Here is a 10,412-nt window from a genome sequence, read left to right on the forward strand (position 1 = left end):
GGTAACCTTTTTCAATGTCGCTCTCCGCTTCCCCCCAAAAAAAGCCAAATGACATGCTAGCACTCGGACACCCTTCAGAAGACTGAAGGGTGGCTTAAAGCTGGAAGGATTAGGTCTCCCCGTTCCGACGCGACAATCGAACTTCCTTAGGCAGAGAGAAAGCAACATCGAGGAGCGTCAACAAGACTTTAGAAGCTGCGACACACGCCACTTTCAGTCGCAGACACAGCAGTTTTAAAGGCAGGAATCGCCTTTGCGAACGCCATGAGAAACAGAACGCAAGCTCAGGTCCTGCGGTTTAACAAACAGCCTCGGCTTTCAAGCGACATTTCTTTTCTGGAGCGAATTCACTTTCAACTTCAAGAAATTCACACAACTTGCGAAATACGAAATACAAATCTGGCTCATCGCTGCACAAGAAATACCGCCGGCTGGCAAGAAAATGACAACGGTGTTTTTCCTTAACGAAAAACTTCCCATGGAGAAAAACAACGGCTGTGCGTCTCTGTCGGCTTGATTCAGTTTAATGCAAGTATTCATTCTCCTCCTGGAAAATACAGCTTGCGAAAGATGAAATACAATTCTTGGCTTTTCTGGGTGAGTGCAGAAGAAATCCTGCCGGCTGGCAGAAGAATTCCAGCCTTTTTTACTCTTTAACCACAAACTTGCGAATGATACAAAGCAAGCGGGGTGCGTTTCTGTGCAGTTGTTAACTGAACAGCTGCTGCTTCAAGCCCACCCAGGGCTCATTCCGATTTCAACATCATGCCCCCTGAAGGTAGACTGGATTTCTTTGCGAGGCATTCACCTTTTGGACGTTTCAGGAAAGGTGCGTGTCGATGCCAGACTTGAAAAGCTTTCCATACAAAGAAACAACATAGTGCTTTTGATTGATGGGAAACGGCAAGAGCGGTTTGAGCAGCTCCGGCCTCTCAACCGCTTTACAATGTGATCGGCACCTCGGTAGCCAGTTTAGAAGGCTGAAAAGGATGCTGGAAGCACAGCGACGTTCTAAAACCAGCGCTTGAAAAGCATCTGCATACATAAAATGTCCATTTCCCCAAAGCTGAATCTGCATCTTCAGAAGATTGTCAGCTATACGTTTTCGTTCTTTGTTTCCTTTTTTTACGACAAGCTTTCGAGAAATGAACTGTCTATTGTGATGAAGGCTGCGTTAGAAATTGTGCATCTAGCTTAGTTCAATGAAATCGGGAGGTGCACCTGTCTCAAGCGGATGGCTCTTTGCAGGCACACTACGGAAACCTGCGGGCGCAAGTTGGGAGAAGTGACTCTTGCAGAGTGTTGAGCTTCGAGAAGAGGGCTCCGCTCAGGAAGATATTTCCACATGTTGAAGAGTCGCTTTTCGCCCTTTCTTTCCCACATTTTTCCAGTGCGGTTATTGATCGCGTTCAAAATGTTTTCCCAACGTACGTGTTACCTGCAAAATCACAGTGAAACTGTTATGCCGAAAAGATTCCTAATAGTTATTGTATTAGAATAGCTCTCCAATTTCTTAGCCTTCGTACACGCAATGTTTAAGGAAACGCTAGAGTAAATGAAACTGTAAATAGACAGGAGCTCTTCTTAGTTTTCATACAAGTTATGATGGCTGCAGCTCCTATCTGCGTCCGGGTGACCGGAGCCAAGGGATTATCTGCGGAACCTTTGATTTATCTCTCGGGCAAGGAGCTAGATACGCCCTTTTCATCTCGGTTTGATCACACCTGTGCATTAAAACGCAGTGCTCGGTACCATCGAGGTGTAAGAGGTTCAAGGATGAGCGGGAAACTTTGTTAATAAGGAGACGGGCACCGCCCAACGTGGGGCTCGAACCCACGACCCTGAGATTAAGAGTCTCATGCTCTACCGACTGAGCTAGCCGGGCGCCGGTGGAGCTGGTGGTTAACTTGTCCCTGTTGACGGCAATTTGACAAGGTATACTTCCTGGCTTTTCATCATGTGCTGACCGGATTCGAGAGTAGCACACCCTGTTCTTTGTTGATTACTGTACCTCCAGCAGCGCAAATGTCAGTAATCATTGAAATGTACGACCTACAATCTCCTCAGCATGCCCGCGTGGACTCCTCAGTGATCATCCTTCTACGTTCTGCTGTAGTTTTCATGCAAGTGAAAACCGTGCTCCAAATAACAGCGGCACAGTTGTATCCTGCGGTAAGCATTCTTCTAATTCCATCGTTTTGCTCCAGGTAAAAGGTAGCGCATCATACGGTTGATATTCCAAGGTTTCAGAGTCCGTATTGGATGGCTTGGATGCAGACATCGCTCAGAGCTCCCAGTATGATTTTCCCGAGTTCAGTTTTGCAGTGTTTTAGTGCTTTACTACTTCCAGTGGGCCTTTGAATGCTCTGCTAAGTAGAGACGTGACATAATTACTAATGCGACCGAGTGTGCTGGCTGTTCCTGGTTCGTAATGATTAACGCGAGAAATCAATATAAACATAACTGCTTCGATTTCGAGGTTCAGTTGAAGCTTTCAAAGAAACTATCAAAGACCTCAGAACAACCGAAGACACATTTGGTCATCTCCGTATTGGTGAAGATTAAAGAGTCCCGCAAGTGTCAAGCTTGCACAAACACACACGAGAGAGAAACTCAGGACAGAATTTAAAGAAAGGGAGATGCAGACTATTTGAAGGCACTTTGCTAACCCAATGGCATGCTTATGAATCGTGCATAGGACACATGTAGCAGAGGATGGTTTCGATCCATCGACCTCTGGGTTATGGGCCCAGCACGCTTCCGCTGCGCCACTCTGCTGACGGCCTCTCTGCGTGTGGCGCACAACTGCTCTTTTTATTTCCTACATAAGTGATGAAAGAGTTGAAAGTTTCAACGACAAACGCAGACGTCACTTTGAGCGCTTGGTGTTGTAGCACAAATCATCACATGCTGCTCTACACTGGATTATAAAAGCCAACACATTTTCCAAACATTTTAATGCTGGAGTCACACTGTAGTATTAATAACAGTGCGATACTCGAGGAGCGTAGTGGGATCGCGGTGGCTCATCAGACCGCCCCGGGACAGGGGGCCCGCGTCAGGATGGCCGAGCGGTCTAAGGCGCTGCGTTCAGGTTGCAGTCTCCCCTGGAGGCGTGGGTTCGAATCCCACTCCTGACAAAAAGCTTGCTCAGTGCCGTCTCCAGTCGGGTGCAAATGGGTGAAGCAGCCTGCCGCGGGGAACGTGCGCCGATAGGCGTAGGTGTATCCCCTGCCTCTTCCGATTTAGCTCGTGCTCCATAGGATGGAAGCGGATGCTCTGGCTTTTTGACTCGAATATAACCTGATCACAACAGAAGGCCGTGCAGCCCAGTGCTGGTTTAAGAATGCCTCGTGTCTTCAGGCCCCTATTCCTTCAGGTTACCCCTTTGGAATAGTCGTCCGAAAAAGACGGGAAAGGAAAAGCATGTAAGCTCCCACACACTGCGTTAGCATTAGCGGTTGGAATCTGATGGGAGAAAAGCAACCTGGCTCGCCGTCAAGCAATCCATCCCTGGTCTCCCACGTGACAGGCGGGGATACGCACCACTATACTAACGAGGAGCGCTTGCTTGGCGCTTGAAGACACTTCCTCTTGCGGCTACTACTGTTTCCGGTTTCGTCTTTTCTTTTCATTCCTCCCAGAGGAGCGCATGAAAACGTTTCCATCTGCGCCATCCTCACCCCTCCAATGCTATGGTCCCTGCTCCTCCTGGTGCACTGCAAACACTCATTCAGCCGGTTCTTTCAGTTTGAATACTTAGGTCTTCAAAGGCTGGAAGTAGGGCGCAAGACATGCCAATGCCAAAAGCGTGGCAGTGTGCTTCCAGCTGTGAAATGTCACTGGTGGATGTTGAAGACATTACTTCCAAGGCAGCAGGTCCAAGCGATTTAGCGTTTGTACAAGAAGCAGGAAGAGAGAAACAGCACTCCGCCTTTTTCTGGGCAGGCCGAAGCGACAGGAGAAGGGCGCCGTAGTCGGCAGGATTCGAGCCGACGCGGGGAGACCCCAATGGCTTTCTAGCCCATCGCCTTAACCGCTCGGCCACGACTACAGGGAGCGCCGCCGCCGCCGGCTTGCAATCATTTAACACGGAGGGCGAGGCGGCGGCGGTAACCTTTTTCAATGTCGCTCTCCGCTTCCCCCAAAAAAAAGCCAAATGACATGCTAGCACTCGGACACCCTTCAGAAGACTGAAGGGTGGCTTAAAGCTGGAAGGATTAGGTCTCCCCGTTCCGACGCGACAATCGAACTTCCTTAGGCAGAGAGAAAGCAACATCGAGGAGCGTCAACAAGACTTTAGAAGCTGCGACACACGCCACTTTCAGTCGCAGACACAGCAGTTTTAAAGGCAGGAATCGCCTTTGCGAACGCCATGAGAAACAGAACGCAAGCTCAGGTCCTGCGGTTTAACAAACAGCCTCGGCTTTCAAGCGACATTTCTTTTCTGGAGCGAATTCACTTTCAACTTCAAGAAATTCACACAACTTGCGAAATACGAAATACAAATCTGGCTCATCGCTGCACAAGAAATACCGCCGGCTGGCAAGAAAATGACAACGGTGTTTTTCCTTAACGAAAAACTTCCCATGGAGAAAAACAACGGCTGTGCGTCTCTGTCGGCTTGATTCAGTTTAATGCAAGTATTCATTCTCCTCCTGGAAAATACAGCTTGCGAAAGATGAAATACAATTCTTGGCTTTTCTGGGTGAGTGCAGAAGAAATCCTGCCGGCTGGCAGAAGAATTCCAGCCTTTTTTACTCTTTAACCACAAACTTGCGAATGATACAAAGCAAGCGGGGTGCGTTTCTGTGCAGCTGTTAACTGAACAGCTGCTGCTTCAAGCCCACCCAGGGCTCATTCCGATTTCAACATCATGCCCCCTGAAGGTAGACTGGATTTCTTTGCGAAGCATTCACCTTTTGGACGTTTCAGGAAAGGTGCGTGTCGATGCCAGACTTGAAAAGCTTTCCATACAAAGAAACAACATAGTGCTTTTGATTGATGGGAAACGGCAAGAGCGGTTTGAGCAGCTCCGGCCTCTCAACCGCTTTACAATGTGATCGGCACCTCGGTAGCCAGTTTAGAAGGCTGAAAAGGATGCTGGAAGCACAGCGACGTTCTAAAACCAGCGCTTGAAAAGCATCTGCATACATAAAATGTCCATTTCCCCAAAGCTGAATCTGCATCTTCAGAAGATTGTCAGCTATACGTTTTCGTTCTTTGTTTCCTTTTTTTACGACAAGCTTTCGAGAAATGAACTGTCTATTGTGATGAAGGCTGCGTTAGAAATTGTGCATCTAGCTTAGTTCAATGAAATCGGGAGGTGCACCTGTCTCAAGCGGATGGCTCTTTGCAGGCACACTACGGAAACCTGCGGGCGCAAGTTGGGAGAAGTGACTCTTGCAGAGTGTTGAGCTTCGAGAAGAGGGCTCCGCTCAGGAAGATATTTCCACATGTTGAAGAGTCGCTTTTCGCCCTTTCTTTCCCACATTTTTCCAGTGCGGTTATTGATCGCGTTCAAAATGTTTTCCCAACGTACGTGTTACCTGCAAAATCACAGTGAAACTGTTATGCCGAAAAGATTCCTAATAGTTATTGTATTAGAATAGCTCTCCAATTTCTTAGCCTTCGTACACGCAATGTTTAAGGAAACGCTAGAGTAAATGAAACTGTAAATAGACAGGAGCTCTTCTTAGTTTTCATACAAGTTATGATGGCTGCAGCTCCTATCTGCGTCCGGGTGACCGGAGCCAAGGGATTATCTGCGGAACCTTTGATTTATCTCTCGGGCAAGGAGCTAGATACGCCCTTTTCATCTCGGTTTGATCACACCTGTGCATTAAAACGCAGTGCTCGGTACCATCGAGGTGTAAGAGGTTCAAGGATGAGCGGGAAACTTTGTTAATAAGGAGACGGGCACCGCCCAACGTGGGGCTCGAACCCACGACCCTGAGATTAAGAGTCTCATGCTCTACCGACTGAGCTAGCCGGGCGCCGGTGGAGCTGGTGGTTAACTTGTCCCTGTTGACGGCAATTTGACAAGGTATACTTCCTGGCTTTTCATCATGTGCTGACCGGATTCGAGAGTAGCACACCCTGTTCTTTGTTGATTACTGTACCTCCAGCAGCGCAAATGTCAGTAATCATTGAAATGTACGACCTACAATCTCCTCAGCATGCCCGCGTGGACTCCTCAGTGATCATCCTTCTACGTTCTGCTGTAGTTTTCATGCAAGTGAAAACCGTGCTCCAAATAACAGCGGCACAGTTGTATCCTGCGGTAAGCATTCTTCTAATTCCATCGTTTTGCTCCAGGTAAAAGGTAGCGCATCATACGGTTGATATTCCAAGGTTTCAGAGTCCGTATTGGATGGCTTGGATGCAGACATCGCTCAGAGCTCCCAGTATGATTTTCCCGAGTTCAGTTTTGCAGTGTTTTAGTGCTTTACTACTTCCAGTGGGCCTTTGAATGCTCTGCTAAGTAGAGACGTGACATAATTACTAATGCGACCGAGTGTGCTGGCTGTTCCTGGTTCGTAATGATTAACGCGAGAAATCAATATAAACATAACTGCTTCGATTTCGAGGTTCAGTTGAAGCTTTCAAAGAAACTATCAAAGACCTCAGAACAACCGAAGACACATTTGGTCATCTCCGTATTGGTGAAGATTAAAGAGTCCCGCAAGTGTCAAGCTTGCACAAACACACACGAGAGAGAAACTCAGGACAGAATTTAAAGAAAGGGAGATGCAGACTATTTGAAGGCACTTTGCTAACCCAATGGCATGCTTATGAATCGTGCATAGGACACATGTAGCAGAGGATGGTTTCGATCCATCGACCTCTGGGTTATGGGCCCAGCACGCTTCCGCTGCGCCACTCTGCTGACGGCCTCTCTGCGTGTGGCGCACAACTGCTCTTTTTATTTCCTACATAAGTGATGAAAGAGTTGAAAGTTTCAACGACAAACGCAGACGTCACTTTGAGCGCTTGGTGTTGTAGCACAAATCATCACATGCTGCTCTACACTGGATTATAAAAGCCAACACATTTTCCAAACATTTTAATGCTGGAGTCACACTGTAGTATTAATAACAGTGCGATACTCGAGGAGCGTAGTGGGATCGCGGTGGCTCATCAGACCGCCCCGGGACAGGGGGCCCGCGTCAGGATGGCCGAGCGGTCTAAGGCGCTGCGTTCAGGTCGCAGTCTCCCCTGGAGGCGTGGGTTCGAATCCCACTCCTGACAAAAAGCTTGCTCAGTGCCGTCTCCAGTCGGGTGCAAATGGGTGAAGCAGCCTGCCGCGGGGAACGTGCGCCGATAGGCGTAGGTGTATCCCCTGCCTCTTCCGATTTAGCTCGTGCTCCATAGGATGGAAGCGGATGCTCTGGCTTTTTGACTCGAATATAACCTGATCACAACAGAAGGCCGTGCAGCCCAGTGCTGGTTTAAGAATGCCTCGTGTCTTCAGGCCCCTATTCCTTCAGGTTACCCCTTTGGAATAGTCGTCCGAAAAAGACGGGAAAGGAAAAGCATGTAAGCTCCCACACACTGCGTTAGCATTAGCGGTTGGAATCTGATGGGAGAAAAGCAACCTGGCTCGCCGTCAAGCAATCCATCCCTGGTCTCCCACGTGACAGGCGGGGATACGCACCACTATACTAACGAGGAGCGCTTGCTTGGCGCTTGAAGACACTTCCTCTTGCGGCTACTACTGTTTCCGGTTTCGTCTTTTCTTTTCATTCCTCCCAGAGGAGCGCATGAAAACGTTTCCATCTGCGCCATCCTCACCCCTCCAATGCTATGGTCCCTGCTCCTCCTGGTGCACTGCAAACACTCATTCAGCCGGTTCTTTCAGTTTGAATACTTAGGTCTTCAAAGGCTGGAAGTAGGGCGCAAGACATGCCAATGCCAAAAGCGTGGCAGTGTGCTTCCAGCTGTGAAATGTCACTGGTGGATGTTGAAGACATTACTTCCAAGGCAGCAGGTCCAAGCGATTTAGCGTTTGTACAAGAAGCAGGAAGAGAGAAACAGCACTCCGCCTTTTTCTGGGCAGGCCGAAGCGACAGGAGAAGGGCGCCGTAGTCGGCAGGATTCGAGCCGACGCGGGGAGACCCCAATGGCTTTCTAGCCCATCGCCTTAACCGCTCGGCCACGACTACAGGGAGCGCCGCCGCCGCCGGCTTGCAATCATTTAACACGGAGGGCGAGGCGGCGGCGGTAACCTTTTTCAATGTCGCTCTCCGCTTCCCCCAAAAAAAAGCCAAATGACATGCTAGCACTCGGACACCCTTCAGAAGACTGAAGGGTGGCTTAAAGCTGGAAGGATTAGGTCTCCCCGTTCCGACGCGACAATCGAACTTCCTTAGGCAGAGAGAAAGCAACATCGAGGAGCGTCAACAAGACTTTAGAAGCTGCGACACACGCCACTTTCAGTCGCAGACACAGCAGTTTTAAAGGCAGGAATCGCCTTTGCGAACGCCATGAGAAACAGAACGCAAGCTCAGGTCCTGCGGTTTAACAAACAGCCTCGGCTTTCAAGCGACATTTCTTTTCTGGAGCGAATTCACTTTCAACTTCAAGAAATTCACACAACTTGCGAAATACGAAATACAAATCTGGCTCATCGCTGCACAAGAAATACCGCCGGCTGGCAAGAAAATGACAACGGTGTTTTTCCTTAACGAAAAACTTCCCATGGAGAAAAACAACGGCTGTGCGTCTCTGTCGGCTTGATTCAGTTTAATGCAAGTATTCATTCTCCTCCTGGAAAATACAGCTTGCGAAAGATGAAATACAATTCTTGGCTTTTCTGGGTGAGTGCAGAAGAAATCCTGCCGGCTGGCAGAAGAATTCCAGCCTTTTTTACTCTTTAACCACAAACTTGCGAATGATACAAAGCAAGCGGGGTGCGTTTCTGTGCAGCTGTTAACTGAACAGCTGCTGCTTCAAGCCCACCCAGGGCTCATTCCGATTTCAACATCATGCCCCCTGAAGGTAGACTGGATTTCTTTGCGAAGCATTCACCTTTTGGACGTTTCAGGAAAGGTGCGTGTCGATGCCAGACTTGAAAAGCTTTCCATACAAAGAAACAACATAGTGCTTTTGATTGATGGGAAACGGCAAGAGCGGTTTGAGCAGCTCCGGCCTCTCAACCGCTTTACAATGTGATCGGCACCTCGGTAGCCAGTTTAGAAGGCTGAAAAGGATGCTGGAAGCACAGCGACGTTCTAAAACCAGCGCTTGAAAAGCATCTGCATACATAAAATGTCCATTTCCCCAAAGCTGAATCTGCATCTTCAGAAGATTGTCAGCTATACGTTTTCGTTCTTTGTTTCCTTTTTTTACGACAAGCTTTCGAGAAATGAACTGTCTATTGTGATGAAGGCTGCGTTAGAAATTGTGCATCTAGCTTAGTTCAATGAAATCGGGAGGTGCACCTGTCTCAAGCGGATGGCTCTTTGCAGGCACACTACGGAAACCTGCGGGCGCAAGTTGGGAGAAGTGACTCTTGCAGAGTGTTGAGCTTCGAGAAGAGGGCTCCGCTCAGGAAGATATTTCCACATGTTGAAGAGTCGCTTTTCGCCCTTTCTTTCCCACATTTTTCCAGTGCGGTTATTGATCGCGTTCAAAATGTTTTCCCAACGTACGTGTTACCTGCAAAATCACAGTGAAACTGTTATGCCGAAAAGATTCCTAATAGTTATTGTATTAGAATAGCTCTCCAATTTCTTAGCCTTCGTACACGCAATGTTTAAGGAAACGCTAGAGTAAATGAAACTGTAAATAGACAGGAGCTCTTCTTAGTTTTCATACAAGTTATGATGGCTGCAGCTCCTATCTGCGTCCGGGTGACCGGAGCCAAGGGATTATCTGCGGAACCTTTGATTTATCTCTCGGGCAAGGAGCTAGATACGCCCTTTTCATCTCGGTTTGATCACACCTGTGCATTAAAACGCAGTGCTCGGTACCATCGAGGTGTAAGAGGTTCAAGGATGAGCGGGAAACTTTGTTAATAAGGAGACGGGCACCGCCCAACGTGGGGCTCGAACCCACGACCCTGAGATTAAGAGTCTCATGCTCTACCGACTGAGCTAGCCGGGCGCCGGTGGAGCTGGTGGTTAACTTGTCCCTGTTGACGGCAATTTGACAAGGTATACTTCCTGGCTTTTCATCATGTGCTGACCGGATTCGAGAGTAGCACACCCTGTTCTTTGTTGATTACTGTACCTCCAGCAGCGCAAATGTCAGTAATCATTGAAATGTACGACCTACAATCTCCTCAGCATGCCCGCGTGGACTCCTCAGTGATCATCCTTCTACGTTCTGCTGTAGTTTTCATGCAAGTGAAAACCGTGCTCCAAATAACAGCGGCACAGTTGTATCCTGCGGTAAGCATTCTTCTAATT

General features: G+C 48.4%; 4 non-coding genes across 4 annotated transcripts; 1 reads left to right on the plus strand and 3 right to left on the minus strand.

Moving 5' to 3' along the window:
• Positions 1-1,812: 1,812 nt before the first annotated feature.
• On the minus strand, positions 1,813-1,885 carry trnak-cuu (transfer RNA lysine (anticodon CUU)). Its single transcript has one exon. It is a non-coding gene; the product is annotated as a tRNA-Lys (tRNA).
• A 4,038-nt stretch (positions 1,886-5,923) lies between these two features.
• On the minus strand, positions 5,924-5,996 carry trnak-cuu (transfer RNA lysine (anticodon CUU)). The gene has a single exon. It is a non-coding gene; the product is annotated as a tRNA-Lys (tRNA).
• A 1,172-nt stretch (positions 5,997-7,168) lies between these two features.
• trnal-cag (transfer RNA leucine (anticodon CAG)) lies at positions 7,169-7,251 on the plus strand. Its single transcript has one exon. It is a non-coding gene; the product is annotated as a tRNA-Leu (tRNA).
• Positions 7,252-10,034: 2,783 nt separating this feature from the next.
• trnak-cuu (transfer RNA lysine (anticodon CUU)) lies at positions 10,035-10,107 on the minus strand. The gene has a single exon. It is a non-coding gene; the product is annotated as a tRNA-Lys (tRNA).
• Between the last annotated feature and the right edge of the window lie 305 nt (positions 10,108-10,412).

Source organism: Lepisosteus oculatus, unplaced genomic scaffold, assembly GCF_040954835.1.
Source record: "Lepisosteus oculatus isolate fLepOcu1 unplaced genomic scaffold, fLepOcu1.hap2 HAP2_SCAFFOLD_75, whole genome shotgun sequence".
Classification (NCBI taxonomy): Eukaryota; Metazoa; Chordata; class Actinopteri; order Semionotiformes; family Lepisosteidae; genus Lepisosteus; species Lepisosteus oculatus.